The 22,403-nt window shown below is 33.6% G+C and overlaps 1 protein-coding gene across 1 annotated transcript in view; it reads right to left on the bottom strand.

Moving 5' to 3' along the window:
- The window catches only part of BMP6 (bone morphogenetic protein 6), a 207,841-nt gene that overhangs the window by 32,295 nt on the left and 153,143 nt on the right, over window positions 1-22,403 (bottom strand). The gene's annotated exons all lie outside the window — the stretch shown is intronic.

Below are 22,403 nucleotides of genomic sequence, written 5' to 3' on the forward strand. Positions count from 1 at the left end.
GAGGAGGACATGATACCTCTTTAAGTATATGAAGAGCAATCATGTGGGAAAGGGTTTACACAATCTTAGAATTTCCATTGAAAGAGATCTCAGAGGCCATCTATCTAGACCAATCTGTACCTAATAAAAATCTCCACTATAACATATTTAATAAGTAATCATCTAGTCTTTGACTAAAGAAGAGAGAAGATGGTTGAGGCAACCCAAAAGGTTCATGGAATCATAGAATATCTTTGTTGAAAGGAACTGCAGAGACCATCTGGTCCAACCCATTCCTAAAAATTAATTCCTCTTGCAGCATACCTAACAAATGATCATCCAGTCTTTGTTAAAAGACCTCAAGTAAGGGGAAACTCATGACCTCTTGAGGCAGCCTATTCTATTTTAGGATAGCTCTGATTGTTAAATTTTCAATTATATCCAACCAAAATTTGCATCTTTGCCAATTCCTTCTATTGTTCTTAGTTCTGTTTTGTGAGTCCAAACATAACAAGTCAAATCCTTTACATAGCTTTCAATTATTTGAAAACTTCTATCATGTACCTCTTCAATATTCTCTTTTCTATGCTAAACATTCCTGGTTCCTTCAAATGATCTTTTTATGGCATCCTGGTTGCCAAATTCTGAGTACTCTCCTCATTATTATTTCTTCTTTTAAATGTAGATCTCAGAATTGCCACAGCATTCCCAATGTTGCCTGAGCAGGGCAGAGTACAGTGGAAATGGTGCTTTGTTATTTTTGGTTGCTAAGCCCTTCTTGTCAGAATCCTCTTGATTTTCTTCAGATGAACTTTTAGTCACACTTGGCTCTATTTTATACTTATGATATCAATATTTGTTTACATCACATGTAAGGTTTAACAGTTATCCTACTGAATTTTAGCTATTCAATTCAGCCCAATATTATAGCCTGACAAGTTTCTAGCTATCAACTCTCTCTCCCAATGTATTTTCTATTCTGCCTAGTTCTGTAAATTTGAAAAGTACATTGCTTATGTTTTTATCTAAGTCACAGAATATTAAATATCATAAGAACAATCACAAATATTCTGAGACACTCTACTGTAGTAATTTTTATATTTTTATAATTTATAATTTTTGTAAGTTTACATCAAATGATTCATGACAATTTAGAGTCTGGCCATTTGACCACTTCCAAATCCTTCTAATTATGGATCACAAATATGTTGAGAGTTAATGACGGAAGAAGTTATTTTTCTGCTTTCTCTGACAATGAAAATGTAATTAAAACTGAGAAATGTAGGATAAAAGGACTAAAAACAATAGTAGGAAGAGAGACTTTATCAAACACCTTGTTAAAATCAAGGGAAATTTTAATAGCACTCTCCTGTTTTACAGCTTTAGTGACCTTTTCAATTAATTAAAAGTTGAATAATATTTCAATCAAATTAATAACAAATAAAAAAGCTTAGTATGCTATGATCTGTTCTTGATGAAGACATGCTAGCTCTTTTTGATGACTATTTCCTTTTCTAGATTTGCCACTCATCTTTTTAATAGTACATTCCAAACTTGCATCAAGAATTGAAGTTATATTTCTAGGCATATGAAAAGGTGTTCCAAATCATTATTGATAAGAGAAATGCAAATTAAGACAATTCTGAGATACTACTACACACCTCTCCAATTGGCTAAGATGACAGGAAACGATAATGGCGAATATTCGAGGGGATGTGGGAAAACTGGGACACTGATACATTGTTGGTGGAATTGTGAACAAATCCAACCATTCTGGAGAGTAATTTGGAACTATGTTCAAAAAGTTATCAAACTGTGCATATCCTTTGATCCAGCAGTGTTACTATCCCAAAGAGATCTTAAAGAAGGGAAAGGGACCAACATGTGCAAAAATGTTTGCTGCAGCTCTTTTTGTAGTGGCTAGAAACTGGAAACTGAATGGATGTCCATCAATTGAAGAATGGCTGAATAAGTTATGGTATATGAATGTTATGGAATATTATTTTTCTGTAAGAAATGACCAACAGGATGATTTCAGAGAGACCTGGAGAGACTTACATGAATTGATGCTAAGTGAAATGAGCAGAACCAGGAGATCATTATACACAGCAACAACAAAATTATACAATGATCAATTCTGATGGCTGTGGTTCTCTTCAACAATGAGATGATTTAAACGAGTTCCAATTGTTTAGTAATGAAGAGAGTCAGCTACATCCAGAGAGAGAGAACTATGGGAAATGAGTGTGGATAATAACGTAGAATTTCCACTTTTTCTGTTATTGTTTGCTTGCATTTTTGTTTTCCTTCTCAGGTTTTTTTCTTTCTTTCTAAATCCAATTTTTCTTGTGCAGCAAGATAACTGTATGAATATGTATACATATATTGGTTTCAACATATACTTTAACATATTTAACATATATTGGATTACCTGCCATCTAAGGGAGAGAGTGGGGGGAAAGAGGGGAAAAGTTGGAACAGAAGGTTTTGCAAGGGTCAGTGTTGAAAAATTACCCATGCATACATTTTGTAAATAAAAAACTATAATAATAATTTAAAAAAAATTTTTAAAGAATTGAAGTTATGTTCATTGGCCTATTGTTTGAATATGCTCCTCCTCCTCCTTCTTTTTTCTTCTTTTTCTCCCCTAAGATATTTATTATTCTCTCCTCTGTGACCTCCCCTCTTTTATATAAGCCATGTTACAAAAAAAAAAAATAAAACAAAAAGCAAGAAACATAGAATAAAAACATATGCTTCTATCTGCACTCAGTCCATTAGTTCTCTTTCTGGAAATGAGTAGCATTTTTTATTCTATGATCTTTAAAAGACCAGTGATAATGTCTTCCAACCACATCTACATTTTTTCCATACTCTGAGATACAATTCATCCCTAGTCAAATGACTTGGACTCATCTGGAGCAATCAGTTAGGAGCAATCAGTTATTCTTTTATTATCTCTATTTATAAGAATAAATTCCTTATTAGTCATTTTGTCCTATATTTCCAGTCCAAAGATCATTCTCATTAGCAAAGAAAGCAGAAAATAAGGATTGAGCAGCTATGTCTTTCTTCCATCATTAACTCTCAGCATTCAAACTAAGAAGTGGTCCTTCAGTTCTCCTTCTTTCCCTACTAAACCTTAAAAAAATCTTTTTGTTACAATTAGTTTTTTTTAAGCCACAATTCATCTTGAGCATTAGTGTTCCTGATACCATTCTTATAGAATTTTGCCATGCTTTCATATTCATTATCATCTGTTCCCATGATCCCACCTGCAAAGGTCTTTTAAAAATCTAAATAATTCAAGGACTTCTCTGTGCAGCCACATCTATCTCTTTGAATAACACCTCAACTTTCATTTCACCACAATTCTTTCTTCTTGTGTTCCTAGAATTTCATTCCTGAAAGTTTCTCATAATCTTCTGGGTTTATATCTCTTCTGTAATTTTACCTATTCTTTTTCTGGACCTTTTGAAATCTGCTTTCTGTAAACATAGGTTGTATGTAAGATAATTCACATATTTCCTCTCCTCTTTTCCAAACTCTAAGATAAAGTCACTTCCTACCATTTCTACTCCATTCTTTACTGGGGAGAATCAGATCCAAAACTAATTTTCCTTTGTTGATTCAATTCAATAAATATCTATTAGATACTGGCTACATGCAAGCATGGGTCAGCTAAGTGGGGTACTGAATAGAACTCTGTATCTCAAAGCAGGAAGACTCCTTTTCCTGAGTTCAAATCTGGTCTCAGACAATTAGTTGTTTGACCCTGGGTAAGTCATTTAGCCTGGTTTGCCTCAGCTCTTCATCTCTAAAATGGGCTAGAGGAAAAAAAAAGACAAACCATTTTTGTATCTTTACCAAGAAAATCTCAAATGGGGTCAAAAGAGATGCACAAGACTGAAATGATATAACAACAACAAATGTTCAGGTACTGGGGGTACATAGATCTAATGAAAATAGTCTCCAACCTTAAGGGGTTTACAATCTACATAAATAAGTAAATACTGACAATATAAAAAATAATTTCAGAGATAGAAGATAAATAATTGGAAGTGTAAAAAATGGGAACTTGAGTTCAGCCTTGAAGAAAGCAAGAAATTCTGAGAAGACAGAGTAAGAAGGTAATGCATTATTACCATTGGGAAACTGCTATGCAAAGGAATAAAGGGTAATATCCCAATATTGTATTAAAGCAAAGGAAGTAGATCAGTTTGACTAGAAGGTAGAAGGTAGAAGGGAAAAGAATGTCTGCAAAGACAGGCTAGAATCAGACTATGAAAGATTTTAAATGTCAAATATAGGAGATTGCATTTTATCTAAGAATAGATATTCTCACATACAAAGTCTACAGAATACCAGGACTAAATAAATGCTTATTTCCACTGAATTTGTTGCCAAGTTAAAAAATGAAAAGCCAAAAGAAAGAGAATCAACCAATTATCAATAATGACTCTAATCCATCCCTTCCCCTCATTCTTTCCCTAGGATCTTTGTGCAAAACCTGGTTTGTTTTTTTATAGGAAACAATCTATACAGATTCTTCTACTTTTGAAGGTGATTTCTCTACCACTAAAAAATGAAATTATCATTAAAGCAAATTTAGGAAATTATTAGTTACTCTGCTTTTGGCAAAGAGTTTCAGCAGATGTGTGAATAACTGAAGTCCCCCATCAAAACTACATGTTGTCTGGGCCAGGATTATGATCTGTTTCCTCAAATACTTAGCAATTCCCTCTTCTTTCTGTATAAAATTCATTATATTTTGGTGAGACTACAACTTTTTTCTTCTCCATCAGTTTTGATCCAACTAGCATCAACTATGTTTTGCTTGTCTTTGGTTCCTAGATTTCCTCACATGAGAGCCAATAAAATTTCCCCTTCATGAACCATGGCTATTAAACCATCCATCTCTCATACTTATAAGATCAACTTTGCCTCTTAGAATTAGAAGCTCTAGCTAATCTGTAAAAAGGAATACCAAATGAAACAGAAATATAAAGTAGTCCTGCCATAATTTTAAAAGAAAGAAGAGACAAAAAGAAACCCAGGAAGAATACTAATGATTCCCTAGCCAACCTAATTATCTTCAAGACTTATCACAGAATTCCAGCTTGCTCAAGGTCATCCTAAGACTACATTCAGAGGAGGCAGGAGACTGATTTTCCTTTTGCTATATGTCCATAACCCATGGAATTATTCCTCACCCTTCTGTAAGACTCTTCCCCACCTCCTTATCACTAGAAACTAGAAGTTTCTATTCCATTTTCCCATTTGGGACAGTATTGGAAATTATATAAATTTGTATGTTGGGTATACAGGATGGTTTTTTTTTTATTCTACTAATTTCATTTCTCTATGACTTATTTTTTTGCTGTTGTATTCATATTTCATGTATTGTTTGGCAATAAATGTCAGGATAGGAATATAAGCTAAGAGCTACATAATTAATGACTCCAAATAAGATACACAAAATCTAGATCAAAGTGGGAAGTAGAAGAGACATGTAAGATCCAAGCTGAATCTACATCTAGGCCATATTTACTTCTTTCACATTATCCATTTATTGTTTTTAAGTTATATTTTCTGAGAACAAACAGAATAAATTTAATCCTTCTTCCATGTTACTGCTCTCCAAACATAAAAAAACAGTTACTATGCTTCTCTCTCCCCTGCCCCATGTTTTCTCTTCCTAAGGGTGAATATACATAGTTCTTTTAACTGATCCTAACATAAAACAAATTTTACACACTACTATATCTTTCTTTGAATGCTACAAAGTTTATCAGAGTACTTCCCGAGTTATCATAACTGAACACAACATTTCAAATATGACCTAAAGAGAGCAGAGAGTCAAGGGGTAGTTTAAACTGTTTTGTCTGGTCCCAGAGGCCAGGAATAGTATGGGGAAATTGAAGAAGAGTTAGATTTTAGCTACATATAAAAGAAAAAAAACTTTCTAACAATTAGAGATATTCAAAATGAAATGAGCTGCCCTGGGAAGCAATTATAAATCATTACCTTTCAATAGATGTCTTCACATGATAGGTAGATAATTAAGCATATTATAAGAGATTAAGCATATTATAGAGAAGAATTCTAATATTTCTATTCTAATGCACATTCCAATAGATTTGTGATGGAGAGAGTCATCTGCATCCAGAGAGAGAACTATGGGGACTGAATGTGGATCACAGCATATTATATATTAAAAAGCTCAATTTTTTTGTTGTTTGCTTGCTTGTTTTTTCCTTCTCATTTTTTCCCCTTTTAATCTGGTTGTTCTTAAACAGAATGATAAATGTGGAAATATGCTTAGAAGAATTTCACATATTTAACCTATATTAGATTGGTTGCTATCTTGGAGGGGGAAGGGAGGAAGAAACATTTGTAATACAGGGTTTTGCAACGGTATATGGTGAAAATTTTCTTTGCATGTATTTTGAAAAATAAAAAGCTATTACCATAAAAAACCAAACTAGTATCTTCTGGGATCCCCACTATTTTAAGAGTATATGATTCTATTATAATTGTAAGCCATCTTTAATAATTATTATCTTTCCAACACAAATTCCAACACAAATGGGTAATTTTTAATTAAGATTGTTTTTTAATGACACTTCAAAAATAACATTACGATCACAGATCCCTGCCTTCCACAAAGTTTGGCATCCTCCCAAGGAAAGATGCAAGAAAGACACAAAAAGTAACCTATTTCTGGAAATGAATAATACACAGGGCATGGTTTCCAGAAATAAAACCTATTTTCTTTTCTCTTTAAATGTTTCCCAAGTGAGAAAGCAGTTTGACAAGAAATAGTACCCTCCTGCAACCCCTCCACCACACCCCAGGAAAAACTAGACCTATCTTTAGTGTATGAAATTCTTTTTAGTAATTTAACCCTATGACTACACCACCCTTACAAGGAATTGTCATACTAAGTAAAAATTTTTTGCAATATTCTTAAGATTACAAGTAAATGATTCTAAGTTTTAGGAATTTATGTCATGTTGGGAGTAGAAGAACATCCAATTAAATGACGTGAGCGGTGGGTGAGAATTATTATCCTTATTTTAGGGACAAGAACATAAATAGGGAAAGGTTAAATGACTTGCTTGAGTTCATATATACAGAATAAGTAAACCAAATAGTACAAAACAAGCTAAGGAAGGAATTGTAGGAGTCCCTGGGATTCAATCCTGTGAAAGTCAGAAATAAAAAACAAACAAATAAACAAAAAACCACATATAGCTAGAACATTCCTGAAAGATATGACAAATGCAGAAAATTAGAAATATCACTTATGGACCATAATCTAATAAAATTATGTTCAAGAAAAGATTTTTAAGGTAAAAATTAAAAATTAATTGGAGACCAAATAACTAAGTCTTAAAGAATGTACAGATCAAAGGACAAATCATAGAATTAAGACAATGATGAGACAGCAGGCTAAAATAATTGCCAAAGCAGCACTTAGGAGAAATTTTATATTTCTATATAACCTTTATTAATTAAAAAGAAAAATCAGATCAATGAATTGGATGTACAACTAAGAAACCAAGATTTCCAGTTTTTAGTTTTCTAGTTCTTCAACAAATTAAACAACCCCAAATAAACACCAAAATAAGAATTCTGGAAAACAAGAAATTAAGAAAAATGAAAAAAAAAACCTCCATTGGATTAATAAAAAAGTAAGTATAAAATAGATAAATCACTGCCTAGCTTTATTTATGAAAAGAGAGAAAAGTGAATTACCAGTATCAAAAATGGGAAATGTGGATTCACAACTAATGATGGAAAAACAAATTATAAAGGGCTATTTTACCCAACTATTTGCTAATGAAGCTGATAACCCAAATGAAATACATCAATATTTTTAAAAATCTCCCAGGTTATCATGATAGGAATAGGGAAAATGGGCAATAGAATATTTAAATAATGTTATTTTAGAAAAAAAAATTGAATCCCAGGTCCAGGTGGATTTATAAGAAAACTCTACAAACATAAAAAAATGAATATCAATATTACATAAACTATTTGAAAAATAGGGGAAAAAAGGGTTCCTTAATTCCTTCTATGACATAAATGTGGTCTTCATGCCTAAAAGGAGAATTAAAATAAAGAAAGAAAACTTTAGATCAATGTCACCAATGAATGAACAAGTCATATGTTCACTTGTACCTCATGGACTCATTGCACACCAGGCCCTTCTGTTCTCCACTATTTCCTGAAGTCCATTTAAGCATATATTCATTGCTTCCATGACACTATCTATGCACCTCATCCTCTGCCATTGCTTTCTTTGCTTCCCCATTTTCCTTTGGTCTCCAATCTTTTCCAACACTAGGGAGTTCTACCTTCTCATTTTTTAGTCAAAGTATTGAAGTTTCAACTTCAAGATTTATCCTTCCAATGAGTGGTCATAATTAATTTCTTTAATTATTTGTTTTGATATCCTTATTGTCCACAGGATAACAAAGTCTTCTCCAGCACTATAATTTGAAAACATCGATTCTGTAGCACTTCGCTTTCTTAATAGTGTGACTCTCAAAGCTTATATTTCTACTGGAAAAACCATAGCTTTGATAATATGGACCTTTGTTGGCAAGGTAATGTCTCTATTTTTTAGTATGTTGACTTGATTATTGATAAAAAAATTTAAAATTAAATATTAGCAAGGACCACAGTAATGTGTCACCAAGATTATGTATTCTAACCAGGCTAGATTTATACCAGGAATGTGGAACTAGTTTTATATTATGAAAGCAATAAACATAATTGATCATTTTAATAATAAAAATCATATATCAATAGACACAGAAAAGATTTTCTATAAGATACAACACCCATTCCTGAAAATGAATAAATGAAGCTTTCCTTAACATGATATATAGTATCTATCTTTTACAGTGTCTCTTTTATGCATTTTTTATTAAAGCTTTTTATTTTCAAAACATATACATAGATAATTTTCAACATTCCCCCTTGTATATCTTGTGTTCCAAATTTTTTCCTTCCCTTCCTTCCCTCACCCCACCCCTAGATGGAAAGTATTCCAATATATGTTGAACATGTGGATAGTATCTATCTTAAACAAAGAACCAACAATATTTGTAATGAGGATAAATCAGAGGCCTTCCCAAATAAGATCAGGGATAATGCAAGGATATCCATTATTGCCATTACTATTCATTATGGTGCTAGAAATGTTAGCTCCACAATAAAACAAACAAGAAATAAGATAAGAAAAAGAAGTTGAATAAATAACCTTTATGGTTTCATTTATTGAAAAGGAAACAAAATGATCACTTTTTGCAAATAGTGCAATAACTTATCTAGAAAACTATTGAGAATCAATTTAAAATCTAACTGAAACAACAACTTCAACAAAGTTATAGGATATAAAATAAACCCATACATATCAACATTTTTTTTATTACCAACAAAATCTAGCAAGAAGAGATAAAAAGAAATATTTCTTTTAAAATCATTATAGATAGTAAAAAATGCTTGGTTCTGTCTGTGAAAATACCCAAGGTACTATATGACTGTATATATTTACAATATTTTTTTTTTGGTTTTCTCAAGTGGGTATGAGAAGGAGGAGAATGAGGTGGAATGGAATGACTATGGATCTTGAAATGAAATGAAATTCTATTTTTAAAAAGGCAAGAAGCTACCAGAGGGCAAACCAGATCAATCCTGCTTTCTATCCACCATTAAGTATCCTTTCTAGTGAAAATTTTGTTTCAATGGGGCAATGTCATCCCCTTCCAGTCATCTGAGACAACACATTATCATGGGGTTTGCATGAGTGCACATTGCAATAACTGCTCTGCATCTTAAAATTCCAAGTCATAAAATCTAATGGTAAATATCCTTTTGTAATAGCTGCATGAGAAATGGCAGCTGAGCCATTTCACATTATGTCATTATACCAAATTATAGGACACTCTCAACTTTCATGAGGAAATATTTTGGAAAGTTCCAAAAATGTATAAATTCCTAAATCCTATATTCTTATCAGCAGCAACAGCAGCTCATATTTATATAGAAATTTAACCTATACAAAGTCTTAAAAGAACATTGGGTTTAGAACTAGAGGATCTGGATTCAAATCCTGACTCTACAACAGTGTGAATGTGGTCTTGGGCATGTTACTTGGCCTCAGTTTCATTATCCCTAAACTATAAAAGTTTGGACTATATAACCCCTCTCATTCCCTCAAATCCTATGAACCCTTCTTGAATGGAAAGAAACTTGATACAATAATTAAGTATGAAGAGGTTACATATCTCTGATCAATTTAAGTAATTAGAACCAACTAATTTGGAAGTGAGTAAGATGGGAGACGAGAGGGTCAGTGGAGTAGGAGGGAGAGGAACTTAGGCTATTCCTAAAGGACTGAGATTTTAGGCCCACTAAATAAGAAATTAAAACCAGAAATCCCAGATGGGGATTCTGTCCTGAAAGAGAGAGAAAAAAAAGGGGATGACAGAGAAAAGGATAGGGAAGCAAGGAAGCTGGATCTAGAGCTCTTAAGGAAACAAAAGTAATATGAGACTCTAACTTTAAATGAGAAAAGCAAAAAACAGTTTTTAAAAATTTATGGCAAATGAGTTATGAGAACTTAGGTAAATAAGTGATAAAAATTTATTATCTAATCTACATAAGGACCTCTTAAAAATGCACAATGGCAACTTCCAGTCTACAATGGACAAATTAATCAAAGGATATAAAGAGTCAATTTTAAAAGAAGAAACACACATTTTTAAAATAACCATTAAAAAAGTAACTTAACAAGTAATCAGAGACACAAATTAAAATAATATTGGTGGTACTACCAAAATCCATCAAACTGGCGAAAATTAGTTAAAAACCAAGAAACTCAAATGTGGTAGTTTTATGCAGAAGGAGAAATAAACATTCATTGCTGGTAGAATTATGAATCTGTAGAACCTTTTTGGTATATAACCCACCAGCATATCTACTTAACTGAAACTTCTTATTGTCTATAGGTTTCACCTATCACACAAATTTCATTGTCACTAAGAAGAGAGCTTACCCTTTTTTTTGTTTCATGTTGTTTTTCAGAATAATGTTTTTAAATAATTGAAGGATTTAATAAATTTCAGAAGTTTAGCAAAAATAAAGATGCAACTTTTTTCCTATCCAAGTTCACTGATATCTTGAAACTTATGAAATATAGACATTTATATAGGAAGTAGAATCAGCAGTCAAGGGACCTGTATGAGACCATATAAATTACTGGCTAAACTAAAATTTACAATTAGGCTTCCTATTACCTAGTAGAGGGCCCTTTCTGATTCACTAGCTGATTTCAAATTGTGTTGGAATTGGTAATTTAGTTACTTTTACACCAAAGGAGTTAATGTTTGAATCCAAGTCTTCTCACTATACAATGTTGCCTCTCTAAAAGGGAACAGTAGCTCTCTACTTCATTGAAAGAGCCAACTCTGAGACATTTTGATAGTCTGTAACTACTCCAGGAAGTCTCTGCAGACTTAGATCCTTTCAGCTCCATACCTTCATTTCAGGGATCAGCCCAGAACCAAATCAACCATCTCGGAGATTGATGTAACAGGGTATACTATTCTCTTCAGCCAGTTTAACCTTAACTTCATGGGTTGACTGTCAACAAGCATTAAGAGTTATGAAAGCAGACCATTGAAATACCGCCTGCAGTAGTCTAAACAGTGCCAAAACCTACAACCACAGCTCAATGTAGGATAGGGCAAATTAGGGCAATTAATGGAAGTCCCACACTTTGGGCAGGTCCTGTGGTTGCTACATGACTGGCAACTAAGCAGTGACACCCCTGGGCTACATATTGCCCTTTTGTGACCCCTTTTTAGGGCCCTCCTTAATCTTCACTTTAACCTGATTTCACCTGTATAAAATCATTGAAGGAGAATAAATCATACAGTTTTGACTTGCCCTGGTTCTCATATACTTTATAATTTGACTCTGACCATAGCAGAGATGTAATCTGAGATGTGACCCATTCTGACTCTCACAAGTTCAACTAACTCTCTTTCTTTCTCTTTTTCTTTCTCTCTCTCTCTTCCTTCCTTCTTTCTTTTCTTTTCTTCCTTCCTTCCTTTCTTAACTTAAAAGTCAAATAAAATGAGCTTTTCTTTTAGTCTTCTTTCTTTTTTTTTCTTCTCATTTGGATGGAGTTTCTCCTTCCCCAATTGAAAAAAAGAAAACAAAATCCTTTTACAAATAAGTTTAGTCAAATAAAACAAATTCCTGCATTGGTCATGTTTCTTTCTAATCTATTCTGCTATCTGCTTCTGTTTTGTAGGTGAGTTTATTCCATCAATGTTCACAGTTACTTTTAATTGGAAATTTCCCTCCTACCTCTTCTTTTATATTTTATTCCTTTCTTTGCCTTTTGTCCTTCTTTTTACAAAGAACAAAAAGTGGTAAGATAAAGTGTTGCCAACACATTCCACCAATACATTGTGAGTTCCTTGAGTGGGAAACCACAATTTCCAGACTAAATCCATGTAAGGAGATGTAGAGAAATGCAGACTTTGGTGAAGGGCTTCCAGCTAGGATATCCCACATGGACAAGCCCTCACAGTGCAAGGTCTGTACTGGGGTCAGCAGTTGTATAACCAAAGCAAAGACTCTTGGGGATCCTGCTTAGTAGAGGGATAAGGCTATTTATCAGGCAAGAATGAGGCACACATGAACTAGGCCTGAAGTATTAGGTCAGGAAGTAGGAATCACTAGTCAATGATGCTGTACGATTCCAGAGCAAGATGTTGGATTCATTTTCTAGATACAAGTTAGTATTTGTAGTTGAGCAACAAGGGCCGGTGGTGAATGAAGGCAGTCCTGTCATTTTAAGCCCAAAGATCTTTCTTCCTAGATAACAAGGGCTGAGGACCAGCACAAAGAAACATCCTTGGACTTAACTAGAGGAAAGCTTGAAGTTTGTGCTAACAAACTAGTGTTAGGAGCCTACAGAGATCAAATCAGGAGGGAAATGCATAGACTTTATCCTAGATCAGACAGTTTAGAGTATGCTAAAAGCTTGCAACTCTCTGGCAGGAGCCACTTCTGAGACCACTAAAGAATAAACCATTCAGAAGCAGTAGTAAGATCCAGCCAGAATAAAAAACAGGATCAAGCAAATTCTCCAGAATTATGCAAACTCCAAACAAAATCCTTGAGAAAGAAAATGTCTGTGAAATCTGTGAAAAATCTGTGAAAAAGTGAGAAAACAAAAAAGACATTTGTCATAAAAGAGACTATATGGAGCCACGGATGTATAAAGCATAACCCCATAGAAAAATAATAACTATACAACATAGATATGTAAAGTCTCAAAATCAAAATACAACTTTCCATCAAGGTCTACTAGAATGCCTAGAAGAAATAAAGTCAATCAATGTTTTAAGAAACAAAGTCTGAGAGAATTTCATAAGATCATAGATTTAGAGACATTTTCTTCATCAAGAAAATCCTTGCAGAGAGAATTGTTCAGTTCTTCACACATATATTCTATCTAGGATATATTGTGACATATTTAACATGTATAGGATTGCTTGCCATCTGGGGAAGGGGGTGAAAGGAGGGAGGGGAAAAGTCAGAACAGAAGTCTGTGCAAGGAATAATGTTGTAAAAAAAAAATTACCCAGGCATGGGTTCTGTCAATAAAAAGTTATAATAAAAAATTTAAAAAAAGGAAGAAAATCCTTGTGGGACGACAAAAAAAAAAAAATAAGATGTACCCATCTGTCAATCCTGCCACTAGGTAATTAATGATATTGCTTTTAGTTAGCAAATAGCAATTATTATGCATTCTATTGGAATGGGAAAAAAGATAAAGTGAATTAGGTTACATGATTCCATATTTTTATCAGCATTTTCTTAAAGAAATAGAATTAAATTATAAAATGGCATCAATTGACTTTTAAATGTGAGAAAAGCACAATAACATATAGAAGAAAAGTAATTTCATAGTACACAAAGTATATCATATTATATATTTAACTGTGAAGAGGGAGGTATGTTAAAACATATTTAAATTTAAGTTGAAATACCAGCTCCTCCAATTATACTACCTGTGTGATCTTGTACAAGTCATAGCTTTATAAGTCTCAATTTTCTTACCTGTAAAATGAGAAAATAAGATTCATTGACATTAAAAATCACTTTCTAACTTTCCAAGTTTTATGATATACTTCCAATTCTAATTATTACAATTATTCATCCTGATCTTGTACTTAGGCAGGGTAACCAGTAAATATTTAATCACTGGTTTCCTAAGGGGAGGGGAGAAGGGAGGCAAGGGGAAAAAAAGGAGAAAAAGGAAATTTACATGATAACTCTATAATATATATAAAAGAAACAGCAAGTTGGATATGATAGAGTTACAGTTTTATGTGAACTTATCTTTTCAAAATTATGCTTTGTTATGGAAATGCTTGTTTTATTCCATAAATTGAAAATAAATTAAAAATTAAAAAAAAAAAACTGGCTCTCCTGAGGGGAAAAATGAATACCTGACATTTTTTAAAGTTTAATCTGCATTATTAACATTTTTTCATCACTTTCTTAAGTCTAGACAGTCAAAACAATAAATCAAGACCTGATTTGTAATATTTACTGATTTCTGAAATATAAATGTTTACACTGAAAATGAGCAATTATCTTTCCAGAGTCAGTTTGTATTGGCTTCACTTCAGCAAACCCCTACTAGTGTTTTACACACTTTGTGTTTGGTCTTCTATATGCCAATTTATTGTCTCAAATATTAAATTATTAAAAGGTTAAATGTCACAATAATATTTCTTTATTATCATGAATACTCGTATCTGAATATATGCCTTAAATTCACCCAGTATGAGGCTTATCTCCTAAAACAACTAGGATTTACATTGATAATCTCCATTAACTTGTAGCACAACCTCCTCCAGCCTTCCCTAATCAGGGTTTCTGATCTGCCTTTCATACTAGGGACCTCATGATGTCATTCCATCTGCCCCAGCTGGGTATGTGACTCAGCACTTTACAACCTGAATTTTTCTTTTTTAAAAAAGACAGACTTTTTTTTGCAACAAAACCAAACATATGCTAAGCACATTTAATCCATCAAATACCACAAATATAACTTAAACAAAGATGAGAAAAGAAAATAGATTTCCTCACAGCCCTCTCAGTAGTTTTCAGCCAAGACACCCCAAGATGGTGCAGGTGGGAAGATCAAACCATTCCGCACCAAGGGAAGGGGCCTGGAGTTAAGTTGGACAACCTTTTGGAAGAACTCTTAGAGACAGTGGGATGTCTAGGCTCTTGGCCCAGAACTTCCTGGCCTACAAGAGATACAGAAGAAAATCCTTTTCTTTCTTACAATTTAGAATTGTATATAAGCATGTAATTCTCCTAGTGTTTTCCCTCTCCCATGTACAAAAAAAAAAAGTCAGAAGCTTCAGTCCTAGAATCCAGGGAAGCTCCCAGTTCTTCTGGAGCAGAATATCATCAAAAGTTGAGACAATTGAGGCTTTTATACTACTTTCCAAACTTATTTCTGGCCCCAAGGAAGTATAACATGACCATTTTAAGAACAAAGCAGCTGTTTTTTGTTGGCTGTAGCTGCATAAACCTTGCAAATGTTGTGCTGGCTGCTCTTGAAAAAGAAAAGAAAAAAAAAAAAAGAAGGAAAAAAACCATACACAGGACCCCCAACACTAGTGTTTAAGTCATTTTCTACCTGGCAATAAAACAATGTATTTAAATAAATTATAGAGCTTGAAAGTTTCCTACATTCTTCAAAGGCCATTGATCACCCATTTTTGCCACTGAAAAGCTTCTTTCATGAAAAGTGAATTCAGTGAATAATTATATGATTGGCACTTGACTGACAAGTTGATTTTAATCAAGTCATCCAATTGAAGTCCTGAGTAGAATATTAGTTAAGAATTATTTTTTATTTATCTGAGTAAGAGTTTATATACTACCTCTATCAATCAACAAGCATTTATTAAGCACTTACTATGTGTCAAGCACTGTGCTAAGCTCTGGGGATACAAAGAAAAGTGAAAAAGAAAGGGAAAGGGGGGGACAGCTAGATGCACAGTGGATAGAATACTGGCTCTGGAGTCAGGAGGACCAGAGTTTAGATTTACTAGCTGTGTGACCCTAGACAAGCTATTTAACCCCCATTGCCCTCAAAAGTGGGGGGTGGGGATAGTAAAGGCATTTATGTATAGCACCTATAATGTGTCAGGTACTGTGCAAAATACTTTATAAATGTTATCTCATTTGATTTTACCTCCCACAACCCTGGGAAGTAGTTTTTGAGGCTGGATTTAAACTCAGGTTTTCCTGATTCCAGGCCCAGGTTCTATTCAGTGCACTACTCAGCTGCCCCTAAAAACACTATCCCTGTCTTTTAGGAACTTCAGTACTAATGGGAGAAACAACCTACAAACAAAAACCAAAAATAGAGTTCATAGATGTCAGATGAGGCATGGTTAGGCAAAAGTTTATTCAGAAAAAGATCTGCAAGCTCAATATAGATCAACATTTTAATATGGTAGCCAATAAAAAAGTCATTGCAATCTTGGGCTGAATTAAAATAAGCATAGTTCTCAAGAATAAGATATGATATTATAGTTTTACAGTATTCTGCCCTGGTCAGAAAGGTTCTGAGCAACATCATTTAGAAAGACATTGAAAAGTTAAGAGTGTCCAGAAGAGAACAAAAAAGAATGGTGAAAGATCTCAAATGCATTCTAACTTCAAATGCATTCTATATGAGAATTGCTTTAGATAATTGGACATGATTAGCCTGGAAAAGAAATAGTTCATACCAATTGTATTCAAATATTTGAAGGGTTATATTATCAAAGGTGTATTACAGATGTTCTGTTTGGCTTCAGAGGGCAGATCTAGGAAACATGGAGCTAAACAGAACAGATCTCTTCTCTGCAAGAGGGAAGGATGGGGCTTGAGATGGGAACAAACTTCCTTACAAGTAGAATTCTCCAAAACCAGAATGGACTGCCACAAGATATAATGTATTACCCATAGTGGAGGTCTTCAAGTAAACCTTATGGCCACTCCCAGATATGTAGTTAGAAACAGATTATTATAAAAGTAAGCATTAGAGGCCTGGCTCTTTCCAATTCTCAAGCTATTTCTTATATCCAGAATATTCCCTCTCCTCCTCTTACGTATCCTGTTGAATTTCTTCATAACTTTTAAAGCCCAGTTTAAATGCTACTATCAGGATTCAAGAAAGTCTGACAGAGATATCCATTAATAAACTTTAAAGAGATCATAAACAACTATTAAGGATATAACTGTCAGTGATCTGTCATCATCAGTCCCTTAGTTTATCACACAACTCAACACACAAAACTCTACCTGATAAACAAAAAACAGTGACTCACCATTGCAGATATGCAGAGAAACTTAAGAACACAGAGAAACAACAAACTGTCCAAAGCTATGCTGTTCTGTCATAGAGAACTTTCACTTATCACACTTTCTTGTTGTTACTGTCAAAACAATTGATACTTTAGCCACCACCTGAGTACTGATTTATAAATATTAGTCCAATAGCCAGATTCTTCTTAAATAGGAGTGTTTCAAGATGCCCTCCTTATGATTCTCAGCAACAGCAGCTAACTTACTATTCCCACAACTTAACTGCATTGACACCCTAATGACAATTACAAAATATCTTCCCATCAAAGACCCTTCCTTCCTCTCTTTGAAAGGGGTATGTGGCCTTAGCTGGTCTTCCTGTATGAACCTAAAGACAATTAGTCTGAACAAGTATGGGCTTTCTCTGCTCTGTTGGAATATAGGACAGTAGAAAATATATTTCCTACAGGCTGTTTATTTTTAGCACTCTTCCTCTTTATATATTATTCAGAGCAACTGAAAGCTTACTTTACATACAACTTAGAGTTTTAGTATCTAGTTATCACTTATAGGAAACTTTCCTTTCTTTCTCTCAAGGGGCTGATTTGTGGAAGGACTACTCTAGTCATTTTTACTACTTTCTTTGTACCATCAGGATCTAGTTAAGTAGGGTATACCTACATATCTTGTACCTTTTTTTTTTTTTTTCTCAATCTTATCTGGGATGAAGCCCTTACTTAAAGATCTTAAATCCCTGAAGGTTCATTTTCAGACTCAAAGATGTTCAGTCTAATCTGTTCGCCCCAAAGATGATGGTCAGCTCTAATCTACCTTGATATATCATCTAGGTCTTAAAATCTTATATCCCTTCTCAGTACATTTGATTAAAGTCTTACTGTGATGATGAAATTGTGAGGTATTCCATGGCACTACTTCCACATATCTATCCAGCAGAAGTACATTGCCCAGATCTCAAAAGCAGTTAAGATAGAGTGGTTCACCTTTGAGCAAACCAGCAGGGCAGCCCAATTTGGCCACACATTGAAGAACCAAGGCCTCTAACTCAACTTTGCTGACCTATAACCTGCTCTCTCCTGTCTTCTTAAATGTCTTATCCTATTCTGACTATAGGACCTCTTATACTTTTGGACCAGGGCCTCCATACCCTGAAATCTCCTCCTTATGCAGTTTAACTCAACTTTGGATACTCAACACTTCTCCATTTCCCTCTTTCTACCTTCTGGTAGGCTGGAAGGAAGAGCACTAAACTCCCCAAATATACTTTTATAGAGATCTGGAATTTTCAGCTCACTTTCCACTTTCCACTTGCAGTATTGCTTAGTTTGAACTCTGTGGAAAAGATGCCTCTGGGCTGGATACTCCCTAGTGTTCTCTCCTCTCCCACTTTCCAACAGGGACTAATTCTTTTTTTCTAATTTGTATCACTACCATGTAGTACAGTGCCTGGCACATCATAGATGTTTAATAAATATTTCTTGTACTAAGGCAGACAAGATTAGAAGGGAAGCAATACATTGGTAAAACATTTTTATAGTCAAAGGTTCTGATAAAAGCCTCATTTCCAAAATATATAGAGAATTGACTCAAATATATAAGTAATCAAGCCTTTCTCCAATTGATAAATGGTCAAAAGATATGAACAGACAATTTTCAGATGAAGAAACTGAAACTATTTCTAGTCATATGAAAAGGTGTTCCAAATCATTATTGACCAGAGAAATGCAAATTAAAACAACTCTGAGATACTACTACACACCTGTCAGATTGGCTAAGATGACAGGAAAAAATAATGATGAATGTTGGAGGGGATGTGGGAAAACTGGGACAGTGATACATTGTTGGTGAAGTTGTGAATGAATCCAACCACTCTGGAGAGAAATTTGGAACTATGCTCAAAAAAATATGAAACTGTACATATTCTTTGACTCAACAGTGTTACTGTTCTGTATTATTGTTCTGTAAGAAATGACCAGCAGTGTGATTTCAAAGAGGTCTGGAGAGATGTACATGAACTGATATTAAACGAAATGAACAGAACCAGGACATCATTATACACTATACATTATACACTTCAACAACCATAATATATGCTAAATTAATCTCTTCAGCAATGAGATGTTCACTACTATTCAGTAAGGAAGAGAATCAGCTACACCCAGAGAGAGAACTATGGGAAATGAGTATAGATCACAACATAGCCTTTCCACTCTTTCTGTTGTTGTTTGCTTGAATTTTTGTTTTCCCTCTCAGGTTGCTTTTTTTTTTTTTTACTTTCTTTCTAAATCCAATTTTTCTTGTGCATCAATATAATTGTATAAATATGTATACACATATTATAATTAACATATATTTTTACATATTTAAACATGTATTAGACTACCTGCCATCTAGGGGAGGAGGTGGGGCGAAGGAGGGGAAAAGTTGGAACAGAAGGTTTTGCCAGGGTCAATGTTGAAAAATTACCCATGCATATGTTTTGTAAATAAAAAGCTATAATAAAAAAAATTCTACATTTGTATATTATTCTACTTAACATGATATTTTCTATTTTTAAAATATAACACATATTATAATTACATGTTATATTGTATTATATACTGTTGTATATGCTTATATGTTATATTGTACATTGTGATTATATTATCATGTATAATTACATTTATTGTATAATATATTATCCTTACTTTAAAAAATATAAAAATAAAAAATAAATGTTTGTTGAATTGAACTGAAAAAATATACCTTAAACCCAATATATATCATACATAGCATTATTAACTCTGGGAAATTTGTCACTGCCAACTGCTGGGCTTGTAACTCTCTTGCCTTTTTTGTTGCATTCCCTTCTCTTGGCCTTAAGCTCCCTTACTTTTTTCTATAATATACATGTGGTCACTTTCTTACCTAAATATTTCAATTGTTTCTACAAGGTCATTTAAAACAGAGAGCACTTCCTACAAGTCTAAATCATTCTCAACTATTGGGATTCATTTATAAATGTAAATAACCATCTTTTTTCCTCTGTATATTTACTGTATATAGAAGCATTCCATTTATTATGAGGATTCAAATATTATTAAGAAATTGACATTTAAACACTGGTAATCTCTTAGTAAACATTATCTCTATAATAGGAAAATTGTCCAATCTGTAAAAGGAATTGTCCAATCTAGTTCCCATTCTCCTCCCCGATAATTTTCTAAGGATGTAAAGTATCCTAACTAGGTCTATTGCTAATGTTTGGGATTAGACATTATAAATCCTTTCATAATGATCTAGGAAGGCACTAGTTTACTTCTGCTGTCCCTGGATAACCTCCATCAGATCCTGGGGTTGAGAAGAGAATATAGACCCCATAGTTGCAAGGGTCCCTTACTTGTGACATAAGAATACAGAGAAGACTTTAAAAGGAATGTCAAGAATACAGCTAACACCAACCTTATGGCACAAAATTACAACCAAACCTCTTAGTGTATCCTGTTTCTATGGCTTCAGGAAGCTTGTAGCATACTTTAAAGAGTTTTCCAAGTACAAGTGTAAAACAACATGAAGAAACTCAAAGACAAAAAAGTTACTTGAAAATACAACTCAGCAGAGTTATATGACCTTAATCTAAAGGGGTTTCACTTAGCTCTCTTGTTCCTCCTCCTGTCAATACAGTCAACTCTGCAATCACAGTATCAGCACCAGCTTGGGAATACCAACCCAAAAGCTCTGGAACCCCTCAGAAAGAAAGGGGGTTGATGACGTATTCTTGGTAGAAGCTTCTGCTTTTTTGCTTCCATGGTTCAATTATCCCTCCTCCCTGATGTTGGTGAATCTAAGCTCCCATTGTAAGATATTAACATGTGTTATTTTAGATCCACTAAAGTGTACTCTGATACCTCATCATGATATGAAGATCAAGAGAGTTTGTGATAGGCATCAGTGGAAGGAATGTCTATACTGATAAAATTATAGAGCTTTGAAGCACTGAAGCATTTTATGTTATGATTATCTTTGTGCCATATTTTTCTATTTAATTGTTGCCTCCAAAAGAGCAGACACAATGTTAGTTAAACTTTGTATCACTCTTAGAATTTGGCATAATGCTTGCATATAGAAGTCATTAATAGATGTTTGAAGAATTGAACTGAATTATTGTTTTTTGTCATAATCATTAGTTAATTAATTTTTATACTCATTCATAGAGCCATTATTTGCAGCAAGAATTATAGCTATTTTCAAAAATCAAATGAAAGTCTAAGCTTTGGATGTTATGGAAATGCTAGAGGAACTTGGAGAGTCAATGGATTTTGTCTATGACCATCTAAAGACCTCACAACAGGGGAGGAGGGGTGTTTAGATTTATAAAACAAATACAACAAATCCTTCCCCCCATTAAATTTATATCACTTTTCTCCAATATTGGTACAATACTCTTGTTTCCTTATTTATATATTTTACTCTTGACAGCAAGACTAGTGCATCCAATGCCTCCATGAACTACCAAAGAACCCATTAAATATCCAGTAAGATCCAAGATCCAAGATTTTTTTGGCAAATTTATCATCTTGTTTTCCAGTATTCCAAGCCTGGGATAAATGTTAAAGACTAATTTCCAAAACACATTAGCTAATCAAGCAAAGACTGTGTTATTCTCTACATTCTGTGAAATACTCAGTTTGCATGACTATATACATATTGCTAGGGAAAATGCAAACATGGTACTTTTGATATATTGTCCTATTATGTAAATATATGAAAGGCCTTCTTTTCCTAAGAAACACTATTTATGATTGTAACTAAGCAAGATATTTTTCTTTGACTCCCTTCCAACTTTCCCAATCATTTTATGATTGTTTTATTCAAGATCTTTTGGTATAGACCTCAGAATATACTTCTAAACAGCTGTGTTGTTTTCTTCTCCTTCATGTAGTTAAATTTGATATTGCACCATATAATTTTTATTAGGAACTTCAATACTTTGAACTTAGGCAACTTTACCA

The sequence above is a fragment of the Antechinus flavipes genome, chromosome 1, assembly GCF_016432865.1.
Source record: "Antechinus flavipes isolate AdamAnt ecotype Samford, QLD, Australia chromosome 1, AdamAnt_v2, whole genome shotgun sequence".
Taxonomy (NCBI): Eukaryota; Metazoa; Chordata; class Mammalia; order Dasyuromorphia; family Dasyuridae; genus Antechinus; species Antechinus flavipes.